Source organism: Stenella coeruleoalba, assembly GCF_951394435.1.
Source record: "Stenella coeruleoalba genome assembly, chromosome: 20".
Taxonomy (NCBI): domain Eukaryota; kingdom Metazoa; phylum Chordata; class Mammalia; order Artiodactyla; family Delphinidae; genus Stenella; species Stenella coeruleoalba.
Genome location: NC_137166.1, coordinates 29,963,353 through 29,977,414, shown reverse-complemented (window position 1 = coordinate 29,977,414; position 14,062 = coordinate 29,963,353). Strand labels below are relative to the sequence as shown.

The 14,062-nt window shown below is 46.0% G+C and overlaps 1 long non-coding RNA gene across 1 annotated transcript in view; it reads right to left on the bottom strand.

The window, feature by feature from the left end:
• Positions 1–6,565: 6,565 nt before the first annotated feature.
• The window catches only part of LOC307179053, a 181,921-nt gene continuing 174,424 nt past the window's right edge, over positions 6,566–14,062 (bottom strand). The window contains exons 5-6 of the long non-coding RNA XR_013825321.1: positions 13,081–13,182; positions 6,566–8,909 (exon numbers count right to left, since the gene is read on the bottom strand). This is a non-coding gene — a long non-coding RNA (uncharacterized lncRNA). The remainder of the gene's footprint in view (positions 8,910–13,080; positions 13,183–14,062) is intronic.

The following is a 14,062-nucleotide window of genomic DNA, read 5'->3' as shown; positions in this document are numbered from 1 at the left end:
CCTGCAGCTTGCTAGCTCGCTCTCCCTTGCCCATAATCTCCCACTCACTTCTTTTCCCAGATGCAGCCGACCGGTGATGGATGGAGATCTCCAAATGCGGAAGCACATTTTTCTTGCTCCCTAAATTGAAATAAAAAGCACAATGAAATAAACAGATCCCAGCAGAAGAGGAGGAACCCACGGTGCTGGCATAAATAGTGGTTAATTTAATCCCGTTTATGGAAAAACGTCACACTGTCACCTTCAAGGGATACACACAAGGCAATGAATTATTGGAAGGGAGAGAGCTTCCCTCTTTTCAGAGGTTGAGAAAGGATGTTTATGCAGATCTAGGAAAATTTAAAGCAGGCAGAAGAATGATGCTCTGGGTGGCTGTGTTGCAGGGACCGGACTGGGGGCGGGTGGTGGCATTTAATGAGAAAGTCGCCTCTCTCAGGAGGGACCTTGTCAAAGGGTCGGGTTTGGAAGGGAGGAGGTTTAGCTGGGCTGGGGAGGCAGGCAGGAACTTTCTAAGAAACTGGGGGCTAAAAGGCTGTTTCCAGCAGGGTGTTTGTGAAGGAACAGCACAGCCGGGGACGCCTGGCACTGGGGACATTGTCTGGGCATTGTACTGAACTCCCAATCGGCCGGCCATTGTCACAGGGGCCCCATCCAGCCCCTGGCCTGAGCACCGGTTGTATTTTTCTCACTTTACATCCCTCAGAAAAGACATCAAAGCCCAGGGAGATGTGCTTTTTGCTTTGTTTGGTGTCTGATTCTCAACAGTGGTTTCCCGGGCCAAAATTCGGCACCTTTTAACCTATTCTGTTCAGCTTAGGCTGAGCTGTATTTGAGCATTAGGGAAACTATAGTAACCGATAATCTGCCTGTTGCTGAAAAGAAACTATGTATCTTGTCACACAAGAGCTGTCGGTCGATCACCGTCCTAGGCGAGACCCTTTACAGGCGCCTGGCTTTCTTTCCTGGGCTCAGCCTGTGCCGCTGAAAAGGCCTCAAACCCTTTGCCTTTCTGGCACTGAGGACCCGTGTTCATGTTCATTTATATTTAACAAATAAGGCATTGTCCCCTGCAACATATCAGCATTTGATTATCTATTACAAATGTTTTCATCAAGTCAGAAATGAGGCCTCTTAACAAAAGGGGGAAAAAAAACTGGCGCAGCCCAGGGATGGGGCAGAAACTGGGATTTTCTTGGTGGGGTATTTGGTTGCATACGGTTCCACCAGAAAAAAAAAAAGTGCCAGGGGTCCCCAAAGCAGGAGAGTTGAAGATGTAATTATATGGATAAATCTGGGCTGAGTAGAGCAGGGTCCCGTACCTGTTGAAAGTTCAGGCTCCAGAGTCCGACTCCAAGGGCTTAAATCCCACCTCTCTCTCTTACTAGCTGTGCAACCCCGAGCTAGTCTCTTGAGGTCTCTGAACTTCATATTTTCTCATTTCAAAATGGGGATATTTACAGACCCTACACAGAAGACCAGAAGGAGAGTTAGCTGAGCTAATCCCTGTGACAACACAGGACCTGGCACACAGCAAGAGCTCCAAAAGGACTGGATGCCGGTGTTATTTTGCACCATGGGCCAGGGATGGGGGCCAGCAACTCTATACCTGGGATCCAAATGGATAAATGACAGCAGTAAATATGATTAGAATTATTGCATTACTTATTTATGGATACCCCACGCTGTTAAAGAAATCCACAATATTTCTTTAACAGAAATCAAATAAACATGAAATAAAATAGAAACAAACAGAAATAAAGAATAATTGTCAAAACAGTTACTATACTGTTTACATTTTTTTTTTTTTTTTTTTGCGGTACGCGGGCCTCTCACTGTTGTGGCCTCTCCCGTCGCGGAGCACAGGCTCCGGACGCGCAGGCTCAGTGGCCATGGCTCATGGGCCCAGCCGCTCCGCGGCATGTGGGATCTTCCCGGACCGGGGCACGAACCCGTGTCCCCTGCATCGGCAGGTGGACTCTCAACCACTGTGCCACCTGGGAAGCCCGTTACTATACTGTTTAAATAAACAATTCTTTGTTATTATAAAGAATAATACCCAACACAGAAATAAAGACTAATTGTCAAAATAACGAAAACAATACAGAAGTGTAAGAGTGTGATAAATGAAAGCTCGCAGACTCTCGCCCCGCTGGGCAGGCATGGGATTGGGTGAAGCAAGTGTGGCGCGTAGGACGCTAGTGCAGATTCCACGCTCTGGCTGCCTCGCCGGCCTCCCTCCAAACCCAATCTTGTTCCTGAAGTGATCACCGTGAGAGGGTGATCTATCGGCCTTCAGAGTTGTCTCCCTGTGCATACCGACATTTCGTTATTACTGGCGATAGCAGTTCCCACCACGCGGCCTGTTGGAGAGCTCGCTTTTTCTCTTACGCAATTGCTTTTGGCCATCTTTCCATACTAAAAGGATATAAGCCCTGTCCCATCCTTGTGTTATTTTTCTTCCTGAAGAAAAAAAAAAAATTGTTTGCCTGGCAATTATGTAATCCAAAAGTGCTTGGTGACCATGGCTGTCATTTGGGTGATCTCCTGTCGGACTTTAAAAAAAAATGCTTCTCCGTAACTAAGAACGGCTCACATTTCACTGGATATCTGTTAGGAGCCTGTGCTGAGAATCTTACTTGGGATTGACTCATTCAATCTTTATAACAACCATATGAGGCTAGTAGGTGTCCCTATCAACCCAGTCTTACAGATAAGGAAATGGAGGCAAGAGTGAAGTTAATTAATTGCCCACTTCTTGAAGCTACTAAGTGGGAGTCCAGATTAGAACTCAGTCCGCTTCCCAGAGCCCATGCTTCTATAGATATTTAACATATAAATGTGATGTGACGTGAACACACATGTGCATTACACACACATTTTACAGAAACAGCATTATGCTCTGTATACGGGTTTTCAAGTTCCTTTTTAACCTAACCTTACATCAGAGGCATCTTTGTTTGATGGATGCGAAGTGGTCCATTGCTCTTACAGAGAAGCAGCCCTCAAAAGCAAACCAACACCTGCCCTAGGAGAGGCAAATGTTAATCACGCTCCTTTCAAAGATGAAGACAGTAAGGCTCAGAGAGTCGACATGACTGGTCCAAGGTCACGAGTGAGTTCGTGGCAGGCAAGGCTGGTTGGGTAGGGGCATATCCAGGAAGCATTCCTGGCTCTCCAGGGAGGCCTGGTAGAAATCCCCAAGCTGGAGCTCCCCTTTACTGAGCCAGTTAAGAAGGCAGGGCTTAGGGCTGGGGCACAGGGATTTAACAAGCAACCCTCCTTCTGGTGTTTCCATATTCATGGCTGTTGAAAACCACCCAACTAGATGGACAACCATATCTGTTTTGGCTGACTCTGCACTTAGGACTCCAGAAGGTCTGCACTCTTACCTTGCATCCCTGAGCTCTGGACAGAAAGCTCCACACCTTCCCCAGCCCCACAGGGCAGACGGGAACCAGAGCTTCGAGCCCCACCGAGTGAGACCTGTGTTTGAACAGTCCTGAGCCTGCATCCTCCTGACCCCAACTCAAGCTGCCTAATGAACCATCTTGGCAACTTTCTGCTAGTTCAATGTCGTCTACAAGCATTCCCCTGATGCCTGGGGTGGGGGAAGTCAGCAGCCTCTTTCTAGGCTCCACCATCCCTGTCACCCTGCTCTTCTCAGAGGCAGAATCTCACAGTCTCTGAGATCCCAGAAATCATCCCGCCCAACCCGATGGGGAGACTGAGGCACAGAGATGGTGAGTGCCTTGTCGAAGGTCACAGCATAGAAGCGCCAGAGTGGGACAAGAAAAGGCCCAGGGCTCTCTTGTCACACAAAACTGTGTTCCCCCGTTTATGTATTTAGCAGGTACTTCTTGATCACCCACTGTATACCAGGCACAGTGCTAAGCCCCCAGTATACAAAGCCAGATGAGTCGTGGGGTCAACCTTCAAAGAATTTAAGAGTCTCATTAAGGAGATATACACATAAATCACAAGAATAGAGAACTCTAACAGTCAGTAGGGCTGCCATAACAAAATACCATAGATAGGGTGACTTAAACAACCGAAACTTATTTTCTTACAGTCCTGGAGGCTGGAAGTCCAAGATCAAGGTGTCGGCTGACTGAATTTCTAGCAAGAGCTCTCTTCTTGGCTTGCAGATGGCTGCCATCTTGCTGTGTCCTTGCATGGCTTTTTCTCAGTGTGTCCAAGTGCAAAAAGAGAGATCTCTCTTTCTTCCGCTAAGTCCCCCAATCCTACTAGATTTGTACCCCACCCTTATCATCTCATTTAACCTTAAGTACCTCCTAGAAGCCCATCTCCAAATATAATCTCATTGGAGGTTGGGCTTCAACATATGAACTCGGGGGTGGGGGGCACAATTTAGTCCATAGGAGTCAGTAACCAATATAGTAATAATAACAATAGGCTGCAGTTATTGAGAACCTCCGATGTACCAAACAACCTGCTCAGCCCTCTACATACATTATAGCACTTAATCCTCATAGCAACCAATGAGGTCAAAACGATTGATATAATCATCCCCATTTTACAGATGAGTTAACTGAGGCCCCTAGAGAAGTTAAGTAACTTGCCCAAAGATACAGAGAGTGACCCCAGAGTCCCCTCCTTCTTCACCAGTACTGGGGAGAGGGTGGGAAAAACTTCCAGGAAGAAGTGATACCCGAGAGAAATTCCAAAGGCCCGGAGAAGCAAGTGTCAGCCAATGCTCCCTCCTTCCGAATCCTTTCCCCAACCCACCTTTTTCTTTCCAAAGTTCCTAACTGCAGGCTGGCTGGGGAAAATGCTGCATTTGCCACAAAGTCCCTGGGCTCCAAACTTAAGTTTTCCCGCATTAAGTGCTTTCTCAGTGACCCAACACCGCCTGGCAACTGGCCGCCTTCTGCTTCTGACAGCTTGCCATATTTGGTCATTTACTGGGTGCACGTGAAGATCAAATGGGTTAAGATTCTTCTCTTTAAACAGCAGGGAAAAGAACATCAAAAAGGTGTACATTTCATTTCCCCAGTTTTGATTAAGTCAAGCATGAAGTGAAATGTAATACCCTCAAGTGGCCGGGGTTTTACACCATTGATGGCGTTACTTCTGCTTCAGGAGGCCTAATCAGCCCTGGGCAAGGGGGACAAGCTAACAGAGTTTTAGGGTGGCCAGATGGACGGGGTTTACCGTGGTTGAAAAGGCAGCTTAGTGCTTGCCTCTTCCAGCCAACTGTGTGAAATCCTGGTGCGGCCCCCTCTCCTCTGGCTGGTCCTCCTGCAGCCCCTCCTCCCTCTCTCTGTCTATTCTGGACAGAGTGACCGGCTCATGGACGGATGCCACAGCACCCAGGGCTGCTCTGCCGGTCCTTCCTGTCATAACGGACAAGAATGGGACGCCCCCCCTCCCACCGACCACCACGCCCCGGAGTGTCTGTGGGGCAGGGTGGCGTCAAGAGGGAAATAGCATTCAAGGATCCCTGGATGGCTTTCTCAAGAACTCATTAATAAATGATCCTCGCGTGGGAAGCAGAGGGCACCCCTGTGTGCCAGGTATGATCCTAGGCCCTGAAAAGGGGAACCTAGCCACCCGGCTCTATTTGGTTTCCCCAGATCCTAGGAGGTAAGCTTGAAGCATCAAGTAGAGATCAAAAGGCTGCCCTTGAGGCTCACCGGCTGACTTAATTCAGGCTCAGAATAATGTGGAGTCATTCTTGGGCAAAACTTTTTTTTTTTTGCGTTACGCGGGCCTCTCACTGTTGTGGCCTCTCCCGTTGCGGAGCACAGGCTCCGGACGCACAGGCTCAGCGGCCATGGCTCACGGGCCCAGCCGCTCCGCGGCATGTGGGATCTTCCCGGACCGGGGCACGAACCCGTGTCCCCTGCATCGGCAGGCGGACTCTCAACCACTGCGCCTTGGGCAAAACTTTTTGCCAGTAGGGTAGAAGCCATTTCACCATCAGCCCAAGGCCCACCACGTTTCCTATCTAAAAATGAAGTTAGAGTATTGGTATCTAAATACAAAAAGAAAAATGGCGTGATCAAATTTAGAAAATGTTTAATTAGATTTCTAAAGAGGTAGGATTATGTCAACATATCTGAAACTGAACTCTTGTCCGATTGTACCTAAACAATAAAGAATAAATCAGAACAGAGTGGGTTATTTATTCTCACTAAAGCAGAACTGAAAAATGATTAAAACATTCTAAAAATGTTTTCAGAGAAAGCATTTTACAGATGTGATAGAATTTGATAGAAATTCAAATTTGGGGCCTGGTGGGATTTGAAAACAGCTCTGCTTAGCCATAGGCAGAGGTCTCTGCGCTGGGCTCCGGTCTGCAATCTAGCGTGGTCTTTCTGAGCCTGAAGAAGACCCATTTTGCAGAGGTGCTTCTGGGAAGGTTCTATCCCAGCCTCAGCTGAAAGCCTCAGGCTCTCAACAGCTGGAGGAGAATAGCAGGGCTTTGGGAAGAACTTAATAGAATCCTTAATGCCACTAACAATCCGCCGCTATTGAACTGCATTAAGTAGATATTATGGGAGGACAAAGAACTAAATAGCTCGACATCACCCTCATTGGGCATGCGGGCCCCCGGCGGGGACCATTTTATGGGCAGCGCCATTGTTCCCCGCACTCCCCAGGTTAGCTTTATATTGCAAATGATACCCTGAAAAGGAAAAGAGAAGTGGTTTTCTTTTCTTCTCTCTCTCTCTCTCTCTTTCCCTCTTTTTCTCTCTTTTTTTCTGTCTCTGCTTCTCTCTCTCGCTCTCTCTCTCAAAATGGCCCTCACAAAAAGAAAATCATCTTAGGCCAGAAGAAAATGAAAGGCATTGTTACCATGGCTGGACCGTAGCAAATGAAATACATCATGGGCTCGGGAGCGGAAAGCTACATTCGAGCTGTTTTATTTTGGTGCTTTGGAATGTGGTGCACATGAGAACAGAAACAATGCCAAATCTGTGCGAATTAATAGGCCGGGCTTGACATATTTTTCCTTTGTTTGAGGCCAAGCAGGCTGGGGTTGGGGGTTGGGAGGAAAAGGAGAAGATGAAGGGAGAGGGGGAATCTTACTTGATTAAAAAAAAAAAAAAATCCAATAATCCAGCTGGATAGGAGGAGCGTGTGGCCACCCTTCTGAAGACGGGCCTTCAGAATCAGTGGCGAGCCAGCCGTCCACCACTTGAAGTCTCGTCACTTGCTAGGATCAAAATGCTTTTTTGAGAAAAAAAAAAAAGGTCTCCATAGAATTGTTTGCAAACTGCAAAGTGCTTCAGCGACTGACATGAAAATGTTAGAAGCTGGAAACCTATTCCCAGGCAGAGGCCTCCTCTGTCACCTTGGTGGGTGAATAATTGTGCCTTTTGCATACGCCTTGTCATCAGCAGCAGGAATGAGGGGGCCCCAAGGACCGCCCTGGCAGCACGGGTGTTGAACCAGCAGAGTAAATTAAAACACGGATTAGAGCAAGTATGATTGGGGATGACAAGCAGGGCGGGCGTAGCCACAGAACAGGCCGAGTTGCCCAGATGGTCCTGAGAAAGACCACGCAGCGCTGCTTTCTCCCCAGCCTGCTCCAGCTGCCCGTCTGAAGGGGGCATTCAGGAGGCCTCAAGCCATTTTCTGGAACTGGGAAAATGAGTCTCCTTTCTTTGCAAGTTTAGAAATACCGACAGCTGCTACCAGGTACATGGAAACGTAAGTGGTAATAGCCAGCCTCCCGACACCGACCTGTCCTCTGTGGAAGGGCGGGGCAGCTCTTGGTTGGGTATTCTGATGGGCAGGGCTACTCCTTTCGGCTACCTTGTTTGAATTCAGAGAAGAAACTTTCTGGGCCATTCAAAGCAGGGTAAAGGCCGGGAGAGGAGCCCGGGCTGCCTTGAGAACAGCACTTAGCAAACTGGCGAGTATATATCAAGTGCATATCATGTTCTAAAGGTTGTAGCTTTATTTCCAGGACCTGTATGACTGGTTTGGGCAGACAATACCCTGTCAGAGATGCCGAGGAAGGACGAGGTAGGGCTGACATCTAGTTCACATTCTGTTCACAAGCAGGATAGTGTCCCTGGGAGGAAGGGGCGTCTCCCATTTTCCATAAATGCACCCTGTGAGTCGCAGTGGCCCCAGATTTATCACAGCTGCTACAGCTCTCTGGGTAGGTCTGAGCCTCCTCATCCCCATTTTACTGACAGGGAAGCTGAGGCTCAGAGAAGTATGACAATTCGTCTAAGGTCACAGCTAAGAAGGGGAGAGCTGGGACTCCGACCTGTGTCTTCTGAGTCCAGAGCCTGCCCCTCTTAATCACTGTGTGGGAAGAAGGACAGAGTGAGATTAGGAGAACTGGAAAACTACCCCTCGCCCAGAAGCTTTGTCAGCACAGGGACCTAGAAACCCAAAAGGATGTGGTGATGGTTTCTGGAACTGGGACAGATTGGGGAAAGGGGGTGGGGCTGGGGACAGGAAGGGGTTGAAAATGCTCCAAGTGGATGAAGCAGGGGGAACTCTGCCAGGACAAGAAGCAGAGGGTCACTTCTATCAAAATCTAGGAACATCTCCCATCCCTGTTTTCTTTTTTATTTTTGCGGTACGCGGGCCTCTCACTGCTGTGGCCTCTCCTGTTGCAGAGCACAGGCTCCGGACGCGCAGGCTCAGCGGCCATGGCTCATGGGCCCTGCCGCTCCGCGGCATGTGGGATCTTCCTGGACCGGGGCACGAACCCGTGTCCCCTGCATCGGCAGGTGGACTCTCAACCACTGCGCCACCAGGGAAGCCCCCCACCCCTGTTTGATAAAATACAGTTGACCCTTGAACAACACAGGTTTGACTTTCGTGGGTCCACTTATACGTGGATTTTTTTCAGCAAATAAATTGGAAAAACTTCTGGAGATTTGCAGCAATTTGAAAAAAAAGTCACAGCTGATCCACATAGCCTAGAAATATCAAAAAAAAGGAAGAAAAAGTTATGTCATGAATGCACAAAATATGTATGTAGATGTACATATAACATACAAAATACGTGTTAATCTACCATTTATGTTACCAGTGAAGTTTCTGGTCAACAGCAGGCTATCAGTAGTTAAGTTTGGGGGAAGTCAAAAGTTATATGTGGATTTTCAGCTGCCTGGAGGTGGGTCAGCGACCCTAAACCCCATGTTGTTCAAGGCTCGACTGACCTCAAATATCAGAGTCTGGGAGGAAGATTCACTTCCATTGACAGACACTTGGGAGTCTAATGGGGGTTTCGTGTGTTCAAAGACGAACTTCTGATGTTCACTCTTATCTCATCCTCTCCCCAAAACTGTCTCCGGCACCTTCCTCATCTCTGTCTATGAGAAGTCTGTCCTCCCCATTGCTCAGGCCTGACATTTTGGAGCTATCTTTAACCCTTTTCTCTCTCTCATACCCACATCCCATCCATCAGCAAAGCGTGGCAGTTCTCCCATCAAAACATAGCCATCCCACTGGTACTGGTCCAAGCCACCACGATTGTCTGGATTAGTTATAAGAGCCTTCTAATAGCTTCCTGGTTTCTACCTGCTTCTCCATCACAACCTTTAAAAAGATTCTTCTGTTCAGGACTCTGTGATGGTTTCTCATGTCACTCAGAATAAAAGCCCAAGTCCTCACCATGACCTACAAGTCCTCACCCTAGCAGTTCCATGCCACCTTTGTTCTTTCCTCTCCCATCCTTCTCTTCCCAGGTCACTGTGCTCCAGCCTTGGGTGGGTTCCCCACGGTGCCTGGTGCACACCAAGCCTGGTCCTGCCGCAGGGCCTTTGCACGTGCTGATTCCTCTGCCTAGGCTGCTCTTCCCCCACATATCCACAGGCATCACACATTCATCTCCTGACTTCAGGGCTCTTTTCCATTGCCACCCATAAGAGAGGTCTTCCCTGACTTCCCTAAATGAAATAGACTTCCCACTCCCATTCCATCTGACTTTCTTTCCCTGACCCTGCTTTATTTTTCTTCCTAGCACTTGTCCCCTCAACTTTGTCTGTTTTATCTACTAGTTAAAGACCTGGGGTGTTGGACCTCCTTCATGGCTTGCACGACCCCAGGTCTGAATCGCAGAAGTGGGATTCAAATGCTGAGATTCTTAGAAGGGGTGAGAAGGGTGATCCTGAACATTTCTGGAAACCCCTTCATTCTGTGTTGGGAGAGAGAAAAGGAAGCCTTGATAGAACAGACAATCACACAGATAGTCCATATAAATCACCTAGCAGAGCTCCTGGCACATAGTAAGCCATCAGTAAAGGTTTACTGTCATTGCTGTTCGTACTGTTATTCCCTGATTCTTGGGTTCCACATACATCAAAGACAAATGTTGGCAAAAACTTAAACTTTAGGTATCTAAATTAAATAATGCAGTCATTTATTGAATCTAATCATTTTTTGCTAGAGATATCCGAATGCTTAAAATTTATATAATTTTAAAAACATTGTTCAAACTAAAAAAGGTATGACAACCAAATGTAACACCTGATCCTACATCAGGTCTTGTAGTGCAAGATGGAAAATGCTATCAAGAACATTACTGGGTCCACTGACAAAATTGAAACACAAATGATCAACTAGATAAAAGTTACTGTATCAAGGTTAAGTTTACTGAAGTGGATAACTTTACTGTGGTTATGTAAGAAGATATTCTTGTTCTTAGGGAATCCCCACAGAAGCATCTCAGGGTATGTAACTTGAGGTGTACAATGTACTCTCAAGTAGTTTAAAGAAGCAAATTCGGTGTGTGTGGGTGTGTGTGGGTGTGATATGCACAAGTGATGCAGCAATGGGAAAGAACGCTAATGGTAGGCGAATCTAGGCCAAGGGGAAAGGGTGTTCTTTATAATGTTTTTAGTTTTGTAACTTTTCTGTGAATTTCAAGTTATTTCCAAATAAATATTTTAAAAAACAAAACACTGCTTGTAGTTCAGGGTTATGATTTGCATCTTAAATCAAAAAGAGGAGTGTAGGGAACACGATCAAACTGGAAGTAAAAATAGGAGATTTAATTATCAACCTTAAGCCCAACGAAAAGAAGATAAGGTTCTGGCCCGTAATGCAGGAGACGGGGTGCTCTGTTTGTTTGTTTGCTGGTGGGGAAGGTGTTTTTTCTTTCTTTGAGTGCTTGTAAGGCCTTCAAGACTCTGAAAAATGAGATTTCATTTTAAAGTATCAGAAAACTTTGGAAGATGATGAAATGCAGCATGCTTGATAATTCGAGATGCTTCTAGACCAGGAGGCTTCTTTGAAGTCGGTTAGCATTTCAGAGCTTCGAATGTTAATTGTATGCAAAGAAATAAAACACTTAAGCAAACTTCAATCTAAGGAGATTTGCATAAAGGATTAGGACCCCTTGGCCTTCCAAAATACTCTTCCATCTGAAAATGGGTGCGCTGTGCTCTCAGATCCCCCAAATTTCTTTGTGTTCTCATTGAAGTTCGATTTAATCCTTCTCTCTTCATTCACACCTTCTCTCTAAACCTCCCAGGCCTGTGCTTTGAGAGCCAGGGATCATTCTTCTCCCCAGTTGAGGGGGGTTTGCTGTTCATTAATTTCTCTAAGAAGATTACCAAGTGCTTGTTTGTTGTTGTTGAAGCAACTAATTTCCCTAAAGCTCTTTGTTTTTCCAACTGGTTTACACTTTAATGCCCTTGATTGAATTTCAACAACAAGGGATCCACTTGACCAACCAACTCTCTTTAGGAAGAAAACAAAAAGCGAGAATTTGGTGCAAACTATTTTAACCACAGGCCTGCTCTAAAAATATCTATTCAGCCATTTAGACAGTTTCCAAAGAGATGTGTCCTAATTAGCATATCATTCAGGCCTTGTTTCCTTCCTAACGTCAAGGTGACCTTCACTGAAACGGAATTTCTTTAATTACGAAATGATGGGAAAAGTAACGTCCCATAGCCTCCTCGTCAGTGTAGCAGGATTTTACAAATTTGGTTTATGTTTTCTTTTTCTCCCTTTGTTTGTTTGTTTCTTTCTAATATTTCTTGTCTTTAACGCTCTAAGGCTGGGGCAGAATGGCAGATCGTCCTTAAGAACTTCAATACATAGATTTTGAAAGTGATCCGAATGTTTAGTACACTCTTGTTTAGAAATCCATTTTTACCAGGATAATTGTGTGGAGGCTAAGTGGGAACCCCCTTCACTCTGATTCACAGCCATTTAAACATTTGTGCCAGTTAATTACCATAATTGGTTTGTTTAATTAGCATGAGGAATACTGGCGCTTTCACACGGGGATGCCTCTATTGACTTGGAGATGCCTTCGCTGTCAGGCACCCCAAGGACACCAGCCTGGCTATTGAGGGCTGAGTTTGTCTTCAAGTCTCTGGGGAGTTTTCCCCCTGCCTTAAGCACCTTGAAGATTGACCCTTGAACTTTCTAAGCCTAAAATGCTATTGATATTCTGCACTTTGTCAGAAGAAAGGAGGTGGGGGGTGGGGCCGGCAAAGGGCCCCTGTGGGATATGACGCCCTGTGAGAAGGTGGAGCCCAGCGTGGCAGCTGCTTGCAGATCTGTGGGCTCCCCACACAGAAGCAGAGTTCCTGGGGCCACGTCTGAAGGCTGGATCTGGGGGGACCCCGTGCTGTTCTGTTGAAGGACTCTTAGCACACATGTAACGAGTTTCTTTTACTATTAGCACAGTGGATGGAAAATGAGTAGCCAAATGATAAACCCCAGGAACAATTATCGAGTTCCTACTATGTGTGGAGTAATCTACTAAATGGAGCATCACCCATTGGGAGAGACTGTCAATGAGGAATTCGAATCCTCCAGGCATAAGACCCAGTAACAACTCCTCCGTGGGGAAGAACGGCCGGAAAAGTTGTCATCAGAGAATCCAATTAAAAACATGCAGTTCTGTTAACGTCAAGATTTAATTGCAGGACTCGGCTGGTCCATGGCCTGTTAGGATTTTAAAAGGTTGTGAGCACTTGTTTCTACATTGTGATGGATTTTGGACAAGCTCCTCTTTAAAACCCTGAAAATGTACAGAGGAGAGGATTCTTTTAAACCAGTCCAACAAAAGGAATCCCACATTCCAAAGGTGAAATATCATAGATTCCAAATAGATGACGTTTGGCTTACCATAAAATATGCCGAAGGAGAATGAAGAAGTGTTCGGAATTCCAAATGGCTGAAATGTAAGTCGAGGACAGAGTCCGTTATTAGGTTTCCACCAGGCAGAACCTGCAAATACATATACTTAAGAAGCACTTCAAGGACCTTTAGAAAAATAACCTCAAACGATTTGAAATCTATTTATAATAATTTTGGTTAATAAAAAACTTGAGATCATTCAGTTTAGGAAATTTTTGTTTCTTGGCATGTGGCCGAAATCACACACTCAGATTTTTTTCCTGTGCTTACAATTTTTATTTGTTATTATTATTTTTAAAAAGTAATCCACCCTCCTAATGTTGGCTCTAATGTGACTTAGCTGAAGTCTCATAGCTGAGCGACAACCCATCCTAACACAATCGTATAATTTAATGAAAGTGGATGCACTCCATCTTTCAAAAACTGCACCAGCACCCAGCTATTTATCTGACATGTATCTAGGCGTGTCTGCTTGTCCGAGTGTTTTAATAATCTAATTTAAAAATAGGCTTCTTCTTTGAAAATATCTGGGTCTGACACCCACGCTTCCTGCCACCTATAGTAATGTTGGGCCAATATGATTTGGAGGTAAGCTAGCCTACGCCTGGTTTCATGAGGAAGTGGAAGGGGGGATAAGGCCTCATTATTTGACAGTTACTCTAACTTTAGGAAGAGTCTTTGTGTACTGGAGCTGTAATGAATAATTAAAAGAAGTGTGGTCGTCCACTTTAATTAGATCTCAGTGCATTTTCAAATAGGTACGCGGAGGGCTGTGTAAAACCAGTGGCCGCATTGTGTATGAGAACCAGAAATCTCTTAGAGAAGACCCTTGTCCCAAGAATCCTGCCGTTATTATTACGCAGTGATGAATTGCCCGTTGCTGAAAAGGTGCTCCCAGGGAAGGTAACATCTACCTTTGCACATCTTTTCCCAGCCTCCTTGCCTTGTCAGCACGCGTCATTCTCGGCGT